The sequence below is a fragment of the Ictidomys tridecemlineatus genome, chromosome 5, assembly GCF_052094955.1.
Source record: "Ictidomys tridecemlineatus isolate mIctTri1 chromosome 5, mIctTri1.hap1, whole genome shotgun sequence".
Lineage (NCBI taxonomy): Eukaryota > Metazoa > Chordata > Mammalia > Rodentia > Sciuridae > Ictidomys > Ictidomys tridecemlineatus.
The window spans coordinates 41,334,288-41,352,731 of NC_135481.1; positions in this window are offsets into that span (position 1 = coordinate 41,334,288).

The window sequence follows — 18,444 nt, forward strand, 5'->3', positions numbered from 1 at the left end:
ATTCCACTGTGTATATGAACCACATTTTCTTTATCATCTGTTGTAGGGTACCTAGGTTGGTTCCATAGCTCTGCTATCATGAATTGAGCTAGCACAAACATTGAAGTGGCTGCATCACTGTAGTATGCTGATTTTAAGTATTTGGGGTATAAACCGAGGAGGGGGATAACTGAGTCAAATGGTCATTCAATTCCAAGTCTTCTATGGACTCTCCATACTGCTTTCCATAATGGTTACTCCAATATGCAGTCCCACCAGCAATGTGTAAGTAAACCTTTTCCCCCACATCCTCACCAACATCTATTGTTACTTATATTCTTGGTAATTGCCATTCTGATAGGGGTGAAATGAAATCTCAGTGTAGTTTTTATTTGCATTTCTCTAATTGCTAGAGATATAAGACATTTTTTCATATATTTTTCAATCATTCATGTTTCTTCTGTGAAGTGCTTGTTCAGTTCCTTAGCCCAACTATTGATTGGGTCATTTGTTTTGTTTGTTTGTTTGTTTGTGGTTTTAAGGTTTTGGTGTTCTTTGTATATCCTGGAGATTAATGTACCATCTGAGGTGCAGGTAGTAAAGATTTTCTCACATTTCTCTAGGCTCTCTGTTCATGTTCTCGATTGTTTCCTTTGCTATGAAGAAGCTTTTAGCTTGATACCATCCCATTTATTGATTCATGATTTTACTTTTTGTGCATTAAGAGTCTTTTTGAGGATGTCAGTTTAAAGCCAACATGATAGCGAGTGGGCCTGCTTTTTGTTCTGGTAGGCACAGGGTCTTTGGCCTAATGCCTAGGTCCTTGATCCAGTTTAAGTTTTATGTAGGGTGAAAGATAGAGATTCAATTAAATTCTATTACATAGGGATTTTCAGTTTTCCCAGAACCATTTATTGAAGAGGCTATCATTTTTCCAATGTTTGTTTATGACACCTTGGTCTAGTATGACATAACTGTATTTATGTGGGTATGTCTCTGTGTCTTCTATTCTGTTCCATTGGTCTTCATGTCTGTTTTTGTGTCAATACCATACCATTTTGTTACTATACCTTTGTAGTAAGATATAAGGCCCGGTATTGTGATGTCTCATGCTTTGCTTTTCTTTCTAAGGATTGCTTTGGCTATTCAGGACCTCTTGTTTTTCCAAATGAACTTCATGACTGCTTTTTCTATTTCTATGAAGAATATCATTGGAATTTTAATAGGCATTGCATTAAATATGTTTGATAGTATGGCCATTTTGACAATACTAATTCTGCCTATCCAGAGATCTTTCCATCTTCTAAGATCTTCTTCAATTTCTTTCTTTAGTGTTCTGTAGTTTTCACTGTAGAAGTGTTTCACCTCTTTAGTTAGATTGATTCCCAAATATTTTATTTTTTGAGGCTATTATAAAAGGAATAGTTTTCCTGATTTCTCGTTCAGCGGATTAATCATTGGTATGTAGGAACACAACTGATTTATGGGTGTTAATTTTTTAAACTGCTACTTTGCTGAATTCATTTATTCTATTCTAAAAGCATTCTGATGGAATTTGGGGGGTCTTCTAGATATATAATCATGTCATCAGCAAATACTGATAGTTTGAGCTCTTCTTTTCCTGTTTATATTCCTTTAGTTTCTTTCCTTTGTATAATTGTTCTGGCTAGGGTTTCATGGACTATGTTGAATACAAGTGGTGAAAGAGGGCATCCCTATCTTGTTCCAGACTTTAAAAGAATTTTTCTCCATTTAGAATGATGTTGGCCTTGGGTTTATCATAAATAGATTTTACAATGTTGGGGTATGTTCCTACTATTCTTAGTTTTTCTAGTGTTTTGAACATGAATGGAAACTGAATTTTGTCAGATGATTTTTCTGCCTCTATTGAGATAATCATGTGATTCTTGTGTTTAAGTCTATTGATGTGATGAATTATATTTGTTGATTTACATGTGTTGAACCAGCCTTGTATTCCTAGTATCACCCACTTGATCATGGTGCACTATTTAAAAAGATATGTGCTTTTGTATATGATTTACCAGGATTTTATAAAAAATTTTTGCATCTATGTTCATCAGGGATATTCATCTGAAGTTTTCTTTCCTTGATGTGTCTTTGTCTGGTTTGGGTATCAAGGTGATACTAGCTTCATAGAATGAGTTTGAAAGGGTTACCTCCCTTTCTATTTCATGGAATGATTTGAGGAGTAGTGGTGTAAGTTTCTCTCTGAAGGTCTTACAGAACTCATCTGAGAAGCCATCTGTTCCTGGGCTTATCTTTGTTAGTAGGTTTTTGATGGTGTCTTCAATATCAGTGCTTGAAATTGATCTGTTTAAATTTTCCATGTCCTTTTGATTAAATTTAGATAGTTCATATGTCTGTAGAAATTTGTCAATGTCTTCATGATTTTCTATTTTATTGGAGTACAGATTTTCAAAGTAGTTTCTGATTATTGTCTGCATTTCAGTGGTGTCCCTGGTGATATTTCCTTTTGCATCACGAATTTTAGCAATTTGAGATTTCTGTCTCTTTCTCTTGGCTAGCTTGGTTAAAGGTTTGTCAATTTTATTTACTATTTCAAAGGACCAATTTTTTGTTTCATGGAGTTTTTGCTTTTTGTTTGTTTGTTTCAATTTCATTAATTTCATCTCTGATTTAATTATTTCCTGTCTTCTGCTTTTGGTGTTGTTTTTTTCTTCTTTTACTAGGTCTTTGAGACGTAAAGTTAAGTTCTTTAATTGGTTACTTTCTATTCTTTTTATGAATGAACTCAATGCAATGAACTTTCCTCTTAGAACTTCCTTCATAATGTCCCAGAGACTTTAATAAGTTGTGTTGTTACTCTCAATTATCTCAAAGTATTTTTTTATTTCATCCTTGATTTCTTCCATTATCCATTGGTCATTCACTAGTGTATTATTTAATTTCCAGATGTTAGAGTAGCTTCTATTTTTTATCATTGATTTCTAATTTCATTCCATTATAATCTGATAAAATGCAAGGTATTGTCTCTACTTTTTTGTATTTGCAAAGAGTTCCTTTGTGGCCTAAAATATGGTCTATTTTAGAGAAGGATCCATGTGCTATTGAGAAGAAAGAGTAGTCAGTCATTGATGGATGAAATATTCTATTTGTTTGTTAAGTCTAAATTAATAATTGTAAATTTTAGTTTTGTAGCTTCGTTATTTAGTTTTTGTCTGGAAGATCAATCAAATAGTGAGATAAGCATGTTAAAGTCACCCAGTATTATTGTGTTGTGGTCTATTTGTTTCTTGAAATTGAGAGGGGTTTGTTTGATATATGTAGATGCTCCATTGTTCAGGGCATAAATATTTAAGACTTTTATGTCTTGTTCATGTAGTTCAAGCAGTAGGAAATGGCCTTCTTTGTCCCTTCTGATTAATTTTGACTTGAAGTCTACTTTATCTGATATGAGGATAAAAACCTCTGCTTGTTTATGAGATTCATGTGAATGATAAGTTTTTTCCCATCTTTCTGCCTTCAATCTGTGGATGTCTTTGCCTATGAGGTGAGTCTTATGGAGACAGCATATTGTTGGATCTTGTTTTTTAATCCAATCTGCCATTAAATGTCTTTTGACTGATGAGTTTAGACTATTTACATTCAATGTTATTATTAAGAAATGTGTTTATTCCATGTAGTTTTGGTTTATTTCTAGTTTTTAAATTGAATCAGTATCTCCTTTGATTAACCATCCTTTAGTATAGTTCTTCTCTTTGCTGGTTTTCTCTTTTATTTTTCATTTCTTCTTCATGAAATATTTTGCTGAGAATGTTCTATAGTGCAGGCTTTCTAGTTGTTAATTCCTTTTACTTTTGTGTATCACGAAAGGTTTTTATTTCATCATCAAATCTGAAGCTTAATTTTGCAGGATATAGTATTCTTGGTTGGAATCTACTTCCATGCAGAGCTTAGTATATCTTATTCCATGACCTCTTAATTTTAAAGTGTGTGGGTTGAGAAATCATCTGAGATCCACATTGGTTTCCCCCTAAAACTAACCTGTCATTTTTTTTTCTCTGACAGTCTTTAAAATTCTGTCCTTATTCTGCATGTTGAGCATTTTCATAATAATGTGCCTTGGTTTGAGCCTGTTAAAACTTTGTATACTTGGGATCCTGTATGCCTCCTGCATTTGAGTTTCTACTTCATTTTTAACGTTTGGGTAATTTTCAGACATTATTTCATTGAGAAGGTTATGCATTCCTTTGGTTTCTATCTCTGGGCCTTTGTCTATACCAATAAACCTTAAGTTTGGTCTTTTTAATGGTATCTCATATTTCCTGGAAGTTTTGTTCATGTTCTCTTAACATCTTTTCTTCGTTGTCAACTTTATTTTCTAGATTAGATATTTTGTTTTCATTGCCTGGCACTCTGCCTGTCCATTGGTCTAGTCTCCTGGTGATGACTTCCAATGAATTTTTAATTTGGTTTATTGATTCCTTCATTTCAAGGATTTATGCTTGGATTTTTTTTCAGAATCTCTATTTCTTTATTGAAGTAATTTTTTACTCTATGTATTTTCCTCCCTTACATCCTTTCTCACCTCACAAGTCAATTTAACTATGAACATTCTAAACTCCTTCTCTGTCATTTCTTCCACTTTGGTTTGTTTGATGTGAATTTTTCACTTTACCATGTTTTTGCTTTATCATGTTGTTTGCTCATTTGACAGTATGTTTTGAAGCAGTAGGGATTCTTCCTTGTGCTTATAGGGACTCTGAAGGCTTCCAGTACTTCACAGTTTCAGGGGAGACAGATAGTAACAACAAATAATGCAAACAATTTATAGTATCAAACCAAATAGTTCCTGCTTTGGCATCTACTATGTTAATTGCCACAATAAACAGAGATGATATGATCAGTTGTTGCCCATGATCAAGAAAGTAATTTTACATATGAACTTATAATTTTAAATTGTGAACAGGGATAGAATAGAAGTAATGTAGGATGTGATGTTTGTGTGGGTCAAGGAGAGAAAATAGAAGTAGAAAATAGAGGATGAGTGACAGAGAGATCAATAAAGTTTGGCTATTGGCAAAGAAAAAAAAAGAGAGAATCTAGGAAACAGATAAGTGAGAGAGAAAAAAAGGATATAGAATAACAATTTAAGCTGGACATGGTGGCTCACACCTGTAATCCCAGTGGCTCAGGAGGCTGTGACAGGAAGATCACAAGTTCAAAGCCAGCCTCCAGCAAAAATGAGGCACTAAGCAACGAAGTAAGACCCTGTCTCTAAATAAAATACAAAATAGGGCTGAGGATGTGGCTCAGTGGTTGAGTGCCCCTAAGCACTCAATCCCCAGTGCCCCCCCAAAAAAACAAATTAAAAAATAGTAAAAATAAGAGTAAAGGAGTCACAGTGGCTCAAGCAGCTGAGGCAGGAGGACTGCAAGTTCAAAGCTAGCCTCAGGAACTTAGGGAGGCTCTAAGCAACTCAGCAAAACCTTGTCTCTACATAAAATATAAAAAAGGGCTGGAGATATGGCTCAGTGGTTGAGTGCCCATGGGTTTAATCCCTGGTAACAAAAAAAAAAAAAAAAAGAAAGAAAGAAAAAAGAAAAAAAAAGGTACAAATACAAATCTGATATATTCTAATCAAACATTTTAGTCCTCAAAATATTGATCAATAAAAAATAACTACCTTAAAATACTAGGAATGATAAACAAACAAAAGAAAAAATAAGTATGAATATGTAAAAGATGTCCATGAACCATTCTGGTCACAATTGAACAGTCAGTAAAAAAAAAATTTAAAAATAAACTAAAGAAGAGGATCTGGGCTGAGGTTGTGGCTCAGAGATAGAGTGCTCGCCTAGCATGCATGAGGCTTTGGGTTCAATTCTCAGCACCATATAAAAATAAAATAAAGGTATTGTGTCCACCTACAACTAAAAAAAATAAATATTAAAAAAATAAAAAGAAGAGGATCTTGATGAAAAGTTAAGGAACAGTTTCCATTGGAGTTATAAATATTCTTCTCAGGTGTGTTAGGTGAGGTTGCAGGACTGATGGAAGATCCCTATGTAGGACTCCTGGGATCTGAGTTTGGGCTTACTTAGCCTCCGAACTCTTCCTTGGATTGGTCTGAAGATTTTAAATCAACATATCTCAGTCTGAAAGTTGCTGGGCCTCGCTGGGAGACTGTTGCCCCAGGAAAAACCCCTGGGTTTCATTTGTGGAAGGGCCAATTCTTGTTCCCTTCAGACACGTGTGAAGTGAACTTGGTGTTTTTAGGGCTCTCTGGTTCAGTCTCTAAACTCACTCAATTCCTCCCTTTGACCTTTCAAATTCTCTGCCGGGGATTGGGCTTTTCCTGCCAAACTTTCAAGCAGCCCATCTTACAAGTAGCTGTTCTGGAGCAGCAGGAAGGAAGCTAGGTGCATTTTCCCAACCACTTTTCCCCTATATAAACCCTGATCCACTTTTGATTTCTTCTGGTCTCTTAGAGGCACACTATGCTAAGTGTTGTAGGGTCGTCAAACCTGTTTTTCGTGTTAGGCACATTTGTCAGAATTCAGGTGCCCTGGCTGTCAGCCCCTGTGTGGGAGCTGCAAAATGGCTCCTTCCTCTGATTCCCTTGGTAGCTGGGAGGTACTGGTTTCTTTTTTAATTTCCTTCCACACAATATAGTTGTGCAAGATACTTTTCAGGTTAGTCATGTGTCTTTGATCTCTGGCCTCTCTCTATCCATTGACCCTGAGCAGACCTCCTAAAATTCAGGGTTCCTTTAATTGATGTATCTCTCCACTATTTTAGTGCAGGGGAGATAGCACCTGCCCTTGCCACTAGTGGCAGCAGCAGCACTGGGGATTTCTTTATTTTGTGACATTTAACCACTTGATTCCCTGATCTGGTTTGAGTGTCTACAGTTAATTCCCAGGAAAGTCCCCCTCTCTCCTCTTGCTGAGAAGCTGTGTGCCTGAATTCTTAGCTTCAGGCTGCAGAGCAACCAGAAAAGTGGCATTCTTTAATTCTCCATATTGAGTCTCCAGATTGCACCTTTTTGTTTTTGTTGTTGTTTTGTTTTTGTGCCAGGGATTGAGCTCAGGGGTACTTAACCACCGAGACACATCCCCGGCACTTTTTATTTTTTATTTTGAGACAGAGTCTCACTAGATTGCTTATAGCCTTGCTAAGTTGCAGAAGCTGGCTTGGAACCTACAATCCTTCCCATGTTGCAGCTCTTCATGCGGGGCCGTGCCCTCCACTGTTGTAACAGACCCCGGCAACTCATGGCCAACTTCTTTCCAGGTTCTGGTCTTGTAAATCTGAAGAATGAAATTCATAGGACAAATGGAAGGCAAGAGCATAAGGAGTAGGATTTATTCAAGTGTGAAGAATAGAAACAGAACTCTTGCAAGGACAAGAGGGGACCCCCATGGGGTGGCCATTTGAGCATACTAGTCCAGAGGTTTATATCACACTTGGGCCCATGTGTTGGTACACATTTATGCTAATCAGGGTTTGGAAAAATCCTAATGCTATTGGTTAACCCTTGAATCTGAACTTCCATTCAGGTCTGCCTCACTTCTTCTTTCTCACCATTGGTGGGGAAGTGGGAGATTGAGGTTGTGGGATCAGGAATGCTGTGGCACTGTATGGAGCAGGCATCCACCTGGGCCTAGGCCAGGCTGCCTTGGTGTGACAGACAGATTGGCAAGTGCCTCAGGCTTGGCAGTCTCCAGAAGGTCATGGCCCATGCTCATCACCCACAGTCCAGCCCACCCTGGCTGCTGCTCCACTGCTCTGCCAATCTGGGACAAGGGCTTGGCTTGATTAGCACCTATAAATACTGTGGTCCCTCGCACACGTCTGCCATGAAATGGATCCTCATTTCAAGGTGATAGGTAAGATGTTCTGTGAACACTCAAACTGTTGATGCTGGGAGAGAAATTGGGCAGAAAAGGCAAACTCCCATCTAGAATCATCATCCCTCCAAGATTACTTGTAATCCAACTTTCCGCAGATGGCTGCTGGAATCCTTGAGGAACATGCCACATTGAAGTCTCTGCTGCTGGTAGATTAGCATTCGATAGGGTAATGTACTTCTGTCTATTGCTCTCCTTCCTGCCCCTTTCCCTTTGAACTGTTTCTTCTTCCCTAGTGTTGTACTTACTGATGATATCTTAGCACCTAAGCTTTAGTCTTAAACTGTTTTCTAGGGAAACCAGGTTAAGAAAATCAATATCATTTACTAAGTGCTTTAAGAAAATCTATTATGTTTTTAAAACTTTACATTACTTACTTACTTTGAAAGTAAACTTTTTAAGGAAATTAAAACATATACACAGACAAGTACAAAAATCATCAGCCTCGATGAAGGGAAACCCTTCATATTGTTGGGTCAATGTATAGTACATTCTTGTTTTGGGGATGCTCTGTTCATGGAACCTTAAGGCAAACACTGGTGCTGAAGACAGTCTGGCTGACAACCATGGAATGGATTGCCCTGTCTTTCTGATTGTTGACTGTATCTTCTGCATTATATACACTCTCACTGGCCTTGAGATGGAATGCAAAAAAGCCATAGCTTCTGGGCTCACTCCCTTGGACCTGAGCATAATTTTATAGCCAAGCCACCTGCTTTCCCAGGAGCCAATAAATATCCATACCTCCAACATATGGAGCCACCAGGAAAATCTGCTTTGGAGGCAGTCCCTGGGTTGGAGGAAAGAAAAGAAGTTGATCTGCTTAGTTCCTTCTATCACTTTTCTGTTGGTCAAAAAGTCCTTGTACTTTAAGTTGTCTCATTTTACCTGTTTGACAGCTTAGCTGGGTGCCACATTCCACGTTCTATGGTGTGGGTTTTCTCAAGTTCCGAAGTACTGAAGAAACCACAAACAACAGATGTGCATGACTAGTTGACTGAGCTGCATGGCAATAACACAGGAAGATGACTTAGAAGGCTCAGAGTGACAGATTAGTTGACCTCAGACAGATAGATACCCAGAAGGAGTCAGGCAGGTACAGCGGTGGCTGCGGTAGAAAAAGCAGCTAAGGTACCAGGAGAAAATCTAAGGAGGTACATAACATTTGTGTGCAACATACACATGGCCTAAAAGTCCATAGCAGATCTCTCCAAAGGCATCCATCAATACTCCCCAGACTATTTACTTACACTGGCCTCTCATCAGTTTTTCTGTTGAACTGTGTCCCTAGTTCCTGCAGAGTACTTAAAACTATTTGTGGAATAAATGAACAGAGTACAGTAGAATAGAACAGAATTATAATATCCAGAGATAAATGTTTGGGATTATAAAACTTCTAGCCTTTATGAACATCACCTGTTTTCACTATTGTGGCAATTCCTAGATTTCATTCAGATAAATTTTACCCTGGAGTCATCATAAATAGTACAGACATCATTAGGCAGCTATTAATTGGTTTAATTAAAGGAATGATGATCTTTGCACCCAGGACCAACTACATAATGTACAGGTTCCAGTGCAAAATGAGTAAGTTCCAAATTTAAAAAAAATGTTAATATTTATTATGAACTTCAAGAGCATTAAATCAAACGTGGATTCCTGCTAAAAGCAGGGTTCTGTGTAACTATATAGGTCACATACCTTTGAAGCTGGCCCTCCTTGTGCCCATCCACAATGGTGTAAATGTCTGTCCTCTCCAAAACTCATGTTGAAATTGAATTGCCATTATAAAAGTTCTAAGAACTAAGGCCTTTAAGAGGTGTTCAGGCCATAGGAGCTCTGCTCTCATGAGTGAATTTAATGCCTTTAAATGGGCATTTTGATGAGTAGGTTCTCTTTCTCTTGGCTTTTCCACTCTTCTGTCACGTGAGGAACAAGATTCTTCCCTGTCAGAGGACGTAGCATTCAAGGTCTTACTAGGAAGAAGAGACAGGTCCTTCAATAGACACCAAACCTGCCAGTGTCTTGATAAAGGATTTCCCAGCCTTCGGAACCATAAAATAAATTTCTGTTCTTTTAAAATTACCCAGGCTCAGGTATTCTGTTATAGAAGCACAAAATGGACTGAATTATTAGAGGCTTTAAGGCAAAAGCTATATTCTTTTGTATTATCCCAGACAACCTACCTGACCTCTATGTAGACTGACATATTCAGAAAAATGGTCTGTGTTCAGACATTTATATGCTTGACCAAGGAATTTACATGTACCTTACTAGTTGCCGAGAATGAATAAATCCTCTCAGACTCTCATATATGCAGGAAATCCAAGGAGTCTTTTATTGGGCATCATACAAACTAGAGAACAAATCAGTGGCAGTACATGTGTCTTAATATCAGTCCTTTGGACTTCTTAGCAGCAGAAATAAGATTCTTTGAAAGTAGAAGTACAAGACTGAACCTGTAACCAATATGTTGTTGACATGCAAATGATTTGAAGCAGGCCTTACACCAAAGAGGTAGCATTTATTATGCTACTCCATAGGTTCCAAGAATCTCTTGAGGGATGCTTATAAATTATGCAAATTATAAAATTCATTTGAACATATGCTATTCTTAGAATCACAGAGAAGCCCATTTCAAAAATACCTTGGAGTTTAAATAAGATTCCGGCACATGCAAAATAGAGCTTGGGATTTGAGGTGGATCCCTGACCTCAATACACCAGTTGTCTGGAGGTAGGCAGTTCTGTCTAATTCCATCTCTTTTGATTAAAGTCAGGCCCTAAGGACACTTTGGTCGCTTAAATGTGGTAGAAATGATGTTATGCCATCCCAAAAGTAGCCTTTAAATGGCTGTCTGCTTCTATTTCTTGCCTCTTAAAATGCATTAATAGGATGCTGCTTCTTGGAGCCCAATACCAGGTTGAGAGATTCTCAGGCCACATGGAAAGGCCACATGCAAGCACTCCAGTTGAAAGTCCCAACTAGGTTTCCAGCAAAGAGCTATCTGTTTTCATTCATCCCAGCTAAGCCATCAGAGGACTGACTGCAATCCTAGTCAACAACTGCCTTCATGAGCAAGAACTGCCAGCAGAGCCTAGTCAACCCACACAACCATGGAAATAATCACTATTATTAATAAAACACTATTGTTTAAGCCACAAATTTTGGGGTGGTTTTAATTCAGCAGTAGATAACCAGAACAATGTCCCTTCGTGTGCTAATTCAGGGACCCAGAATCCTTCTTGCAACTCTGCTATTTTTGACACATGGCAACCAAAGTCAGCATAAAAATGGATATGGAGAGTGTGGGTGACAGTACAAAGAGTTTTATGGTAAGGTCTAGAAGAGAGCACATGATTTCTGCCCACACTGCACAGATTGAAAGTGTCACATTACCCTAACCTATCTGCAAGAAAGCTGAGAACTGCACTCTTCTGTGCCTAGAAGGAAAAATAAATGGTGGATGAAGACATTGCATTTTCTCCACCAAAATATTCTCTTAAAAGACTTATTTCTCCTGTTAGAAGCCATCCAGAGAAGTTTTTATCTATACCTTACCATATACAAAATTTAACTTAATATGGGTCAGAGATCTAAATGTAAATCCTAACAACAACAAACAAACTTCCAGAAGAAAATATTTGTGGTCTTGGGTCAGAGGCAAAGATTTCTGAGAAATGACCCTAAATGCATAATTTAGAAAAGCAAAAACTGATACACCATGCTTCATCAAAAGTAAAACCTTTTGGTCCTCAAAAGAAATAATTAAAAGAATAAAAAGCAAGTCCCTGGCTCAGTTAAAGTGTTTACAAATCATAGGTGATAAAAGACTTGTATTCAGAATATATGAAGATCTTTCAGATCTCAAAAATGAGAAAATAAACAACCTAACTTTAAAAATAAGCAAAAGTTTCGAATAGATACTTCACCAAAGAATATATGGATAAGTACATAAACTTATGCTCAATATAATGCTTCATAGATACACATTAAAATCACAAGATACTACTACATACCTTTAGAATGGCTAAAAATTTAAAAAGGCTGCACAACGTATTGAGCAACCTGAGCTCTCACACATCATGGGTAGATAAAATGATACAATTGCTTTAGAATATAGTACCAGCTTCTTAAAATGCTGAACATATATCTATCAGATGCCCTCCAATCTAGGACTAGATGTTAACCCAAGAGAAAAGCAAGCATATGTTCAAAGAGTTGTATGTTGATGTTCACAGCATTATTTTTAACCACCCCAAACTGCAAATAGTCCAGTAATAATAATGGAATGGAGTAATAAACTGTGGCATTTCCATACAGGATACTACTTAGCAATTAAAGGAATAAACAAACTGATATACCAAACGATATGGATTGTTTCAAAATAATTAAATGAAGGAAACCAGTATATTATTCCATTTATGTAAATTTCTAGAAAATGCACAGTAATCCATAGTGACAGAAAGCAGATCAGCGGTTGCCTGGAGACTGTTCAGGGTGGGGAGTGTCAGGTAAGAGGGAGGATTACAGAGGAGCACAAGGAAACATTTGAACGTGATTGATATGGTCACCATCCTGATTGTGGTGATGGTTTGATGCGTGTAAAAATTTGTCAAAATTTATTAAACAATTTCAAATGAATGGTATTTTTGGTATTACACTCCAATAAAACTTTTTAAAAATATAAATAACACAAATATAGCAAAATAGCCGTTACCCCTTTCTTTTGTTCTCCCATGTACCTGACACTTTTATAGTAATGGGCCTTCATTCACTCTGCTAAGCCTTGCCAACCTTCTTATGCTTCTTAATGTGGTTCCTTTTCTGAACTCTGTCAGTCTATCAAAGGTGACAACCTGAAAAAGAAACTCTTTGCTTTGGCCAGAGGTAAGACCCTAGAATCTTCCTCAAAAGGCAAAATGAGAATGTTCCAATGTTCCCTTCTTTATGTGGTCCTGATGAGGGACCAGGACAGGGGCATAGGAGGGGGAACAAAGCTCTCTTATGTAACACAACATTAAAATGTCATGAAAGGTTTCCTATGAAACTTTATATGTAAATAAGTTGCTGAATTCAGATCAACATTTTGTTTTTACTTTTACCAAACATTTCAACTATGTCACACAAGTTTTTGTGCTGCAAGTAACAGAAATGTCAATCCAAAATGGCTGAAGCTAAAATGGGAATATGTTGGCTCAAGCCAATTTAGGGTCAAAGAGTATTTATGGTTTTAGGAATGGTCCCCCAACTTTTCACAATGTTATTAAGGTCCTAGCTCTATTTTTCTGCAATTCTCCAAGCTCTATCCTCCTCCATGTAGACTTTCTTTATATTTGAATATTTATACCACAAAAGAAGGATTTATTTTGATGACACTTTCAGAAGAGGGGAAGTACCTGTAAAGAGACCTCAGCCATATCTCCTTTCTTCTCACTGGCCCAAAACTGGGTTCTGAGCCCTTGTTGCACTAGTGACCTTTGCCATAAGAAGAGGTAGTGCTAATTGATTTAAACCTACCAGGCCTCATTCTTGAGTCTGGCAGCATGATTAGCATCCTCAAACACATGGAGATAGAAACAGTCTACCAAAACAGCAACTGGGGAACTGTTCCTGAGAAGAAGGGGATAAATGTTAGGTAACCCAAATAACAAAAGTTTACCTTAGGACTTTCATATTGACTTTTATGTTAAATTTTAGTACAAATATAGAATATATATAGAGAGAGAATATATATAATATATACTCTCATATAAGAAGGTACCCAGTGCATGAAGAAACATCAAGTACATAGTTATTATTGACATTATCTTGTGTATCTCTTAAGTATAAAAAAGGGCATTACAAAAAAATGCATCATTAAAGTATCTGTTGACATTGACTTATTTTATTTAACAATAGGCATAAGTTTTTAACTGACTCTACCTTTATTTATCCAACTCAAAGTACAAATTTCCCCTTTTTTTAACACACATAATGCTAGAAGCACATATTTATTTTAAGTGGTAAGCATGATAATCCATAGCCACAAAATGCTAAATGCTCTAGGAGGACATAAAAAATTAAACAGGTCAATTTCAAGTAATGAAATTGAAGACACCATCAAAAGTCTACCAACAAAGAAAAGCCCAGGGCAGGATGGATTCTCAGGCAAATTCTACCATACCTTCGAAGAATAACCAATCCTCCTCAACTCATTCCACAAAACAAAATGAGGGAACCCTTCCAAACTTATTCTATGAAACTAATATTACCCTGATACCAAAACCAGACAGAGACACATCAAGGAAACAAAACCTTAGATCTATATCCTTGATGAACCAAGATGCAAAATTTCCTAATGAAATACTGGCAATTTGCACACAAAAACACATTAAAATGATAGTGCACCATGATCAAGTGAGTTTCATCCCAGGGATGCAAGTTTGGTTCAACATATGGAAATCAATAAATATAATTTATCATGTCAATAAAGATAAGAATCACATGATTATCTCAATAGATGCAGAAAAGGCATCTGACAAAATGCAGCATCCATGCATGTTTAAAACCTAGAAAAATGAGGGATATAAGGAACATACCTCAACACTGTAAAAGTTGTATATGCTAAACCCAAGGCCAACATCATTCTAAATGGAGAAAAACTGAAAGCATTTCCTCTCAAAAACAGAACAAAGTATGGATGTTCTCTTTTACCACTTATATTCAACATAGTCCTTGAAACTCTTGCCAGAGCAAGTAGGCAAAAGAAAGAAATGAAAGAGATACAAATAGGAGAAGAAGGGGTCAAACTATTTCTGTTTGCCAATGACATGATTCTATATTTAGAAGACCCCAAACCTCCACCAGAAAGTAGCAGGATACAGAATTATCACCCATAAATCAATTGCATTCCTAATACACTAATGATGTAATACACTAATGATGAATCAGCTGAAAGAAATTAAGAAAACTATCCCATTCACAGTAGTACCTCCCTCCAAATACTTGGGAATCAATGTAATAAAAGAGGTGGAACACCTTTACAATTAAAACTACAGAATACTAAAGAAAGAAACTGAAGAAGTCCTTAAAAGGTGAAACGATCTCCAATGCTCTGGATAGGAATATAATCAAAATGGCCATACTACCAAAAGTGCTATGCATATTTAAATACAGTTCCTATTAAAATTCCAATGATGTTCTTCATAGAAATACAAAAAGCAGTCATGACATTTATTTTGAAAAATAAGAGGCCCAGAATAGCCAAAGGAATCCTTAGCAAGAAAAGTAAAGCAGGAGTTATCACAATACCAGAGCTTAAATTATTCTAAAAAGCCATAGGAACAAAAATGTCATGGTATGGGGAAAAAAAAAAAACAGGCACGAAGACCAATAGAATAGAAGACACAGAGACAAACCCACTTAACTACAGTTAGCACATACTAGACAAGTCACCAAAATCATACATTGTTTAAAGATACCCTCTTCAACAAATGGTGCTGGGAAAACTAGAAATCCATATGTGATAGAATAAAATTTAACCCCATCTCTTACCTTACACAAAACTCAACTCAAATTGGATCAAAAACTTAAGTATTAGACCAAAGACTTTGCACCTATTAGAAGAAAATGTAGGTCCAAGTTGCCATCATGTCAGCTTAGGAACTGACTTCTTTAACAAGATTTATAAAGTGCAAGAAATAAAATTAAATATCAATAAATGGGATGGCATCAAACTTTAAAGCTTCTTCAAAGCAAAGGAAACAGTCAAGAGCATGAAGAGCGAGCCAATAGAATGGGAGAAAATCTTTGCCACCTGCATCTCAGGGTGTTAATTTCTAGGATAGACAAATAACTCATAAAGTGTAACACCACAAAAACACACCAATAATCCAATCAATAAATGGGCAAAGGACAAAGGAACCAAACACCTCTCAAAAGAAGAAATATGATTGGTCAAAAAATATATGAAAAGATGCCCAACATCTCTAGCAATTAGAGAAATGCAAATTAAAACTACACTGAGATTTCACTCACTCCAGTCAGAATGGCAATTATCAAGAATTCAATTAACAATAAATGTTGGCAAGGATATGGGGGAAAAGGTACAATCATACATTGTTGGTGGAACTGAAAATTAGTGCAGCCACTCTGGAAAGCAGTATGGAGATTCCTCAAAAAATCAGGAATGGAACCACCATTTGATCCAGTTATCCCACTCCTTGGTATATATCCAAAGGATTTAAAATCAGCATACTACAGTGAAAGATATATCAAAGTTTATAGCTGCACAATTCACAATAACTAAACTATGGAGCCAACCCTGATATCCCACAATAGATGAATGGATAAAGACATTGTGATACACACACACACACACACACACACACACACACACAGTGGAATATTACTCAGCCATAAATAAGAATGACTTCATGACATTTGTCAGTAAACGGATGGATCTAGAGACTATCATGCTAAGAGAAATAAGCTAATCCTCCAAAATCAAAGGGTGAATGTTTGCTCAGATAGGTGGAAGATAACCCACAGTAAGGGGATGGGGAGAATAGAAGTTCATTAGAATAAACAAAGGGAAATGAAGGGAAAGGAGGGAGGATACGAATAGGAAAGACAGTGGAATGAATCTGACATAAGTTTTCTATGTAGATATATAAATACACCACAGTGAATTATCATAATGCACATCTACAACATTAGACCCCTAATTAAAATAAAATATATTCCATGAATGTATAATTTTATCAAAATGAACTCTACTATCATATATAACTAAAAAGAACCAATAAAAACATATGAAGAAAAAATGCTAAATGCTACTTAACTCACTAATATTGATTTAATATTTTGTTAGTTCCAAGCATTTATGATGAAAAATGGTTTTGGTCATGAAGTGTAAAGCATTTGTAGGAGATTTTGCACCCTCTTGCATATAAATTGTTTGAGACTCCCCTGCATTGGTTCACCTACAGAAAATCTTCATAGACCATGTCATACAACTACCATCTAAGTAGAGACTGAATGAATTGTGATGTCTATTTTGTGAGCAATACTAACAAGCAATTTAAAAGGAAAGCAAACTCAGATATATTATATCTGATCAAGTCTGTTTTCAAAGAAGGAAGTGATTTGATTATCTTTGTGCAAACAAAAGTCTCATTTTTCCCTCCACTAAACTGCTTAGACTTACACTTAGTATTCAAAAGCTCTGTTCTGTGTTCAAATGTTTTGTATGAAGACCAATAAAATTTCTTTTGACATTAAAGTAGATTCTCCCATGAAAACACTCCCCTTTGAACCTCACTGAATATTAAATTTTTGTATGTATTGATATTATGAAAATACATGGACTACCAAAATGATTAATTTGATTAATCAGTGCTGGAATCTACTTAATTTCCTCCTTTTATTTCTCATGTAATATGAGCTTGAAGCCACTCATTAATTAGTCCCATTCTTGAAAAATCTTCTGTTGTCTAGAGACTATTGACTCAAATGGGCAGAGTTTCTGCTAGGTGCTTTTTCTCTTTCACCACTGTTTTTCTAATCCTAATCCGAGTGTGAGCTGCACAAACCCCACCTCAATGCTCAATTAAAAAATGCATTTCAGTGGTTCACAGTGGAAGCTAATACCATTACTCATGTTGTCCTATATAGGACACAACTATTTTCAATCCCAGCTAAAGTTAGTTTGAATTGAACTAAGTCTTGAACAGAAAATTTTTCTTTGTAAATTCAACTTTAATTGTGTCCAGATATAAAAAAATATCCACAGTATGAGTACAAGAGCTAGAATTGGCTTTCAGAAAGAATCCTTGGACCTATACTGCTCTATACTACATAAATATATGGAGGATATCTTTAGGATACATAGAAAGATAAAAGGGGAGGGTGAAAAGGAAAGAGAAATGGAGAAAACATTGCTTGTGGCTGTTTAATACATGTCCACAAATTCCTTGACATTTTTTCCATTGAGAAGTAAGGTCTGTGGACTTCCCTTAAAATGTGGGAGGTCATGTGACCTACAGACCAATAGGTCCCAGTGGAAGTGATGCTATATGACAGGAGAGAACATAAAAGTCAATATGGTTCATGACTGGTTCTCTTGAGCCACTGAGTTTAATGCTCTGTTGTACCATATAGAAAGTCTGAGGTCACATGCTAGGAGAAAGCATAGTCTACCCAAGTAGGCCTCATGTAAGTGTACTGACCTATAGCTCCAACAGATGTCCAGGAGACAGACAGCATTGACTGTCAGTCCTGTGGAGGACAAAGCTTCCAGCTGATATCTGCTGCCAGCCATCATTACCCACTAGTTTCTGTGTCAGCTCAGCCAAGGCCCAAATGCATAGAGATAGTTCATCCTTATTGTGTCCTTTCTGAATTCTTAACCTGTAGAATCTACAAAGATGATGACACATTTGTTATTTGAAGGTGCTAAATTGGTGTGTTAAGCAGCTTAAATAATATGAAGTCTACAGGAAAAATAACCTAACCGAATAGATAAAATTCAAATAAAGCACAATGAAATCCCATTGTTTGCAGCAAAATGGATGGAACTGGAGGACAT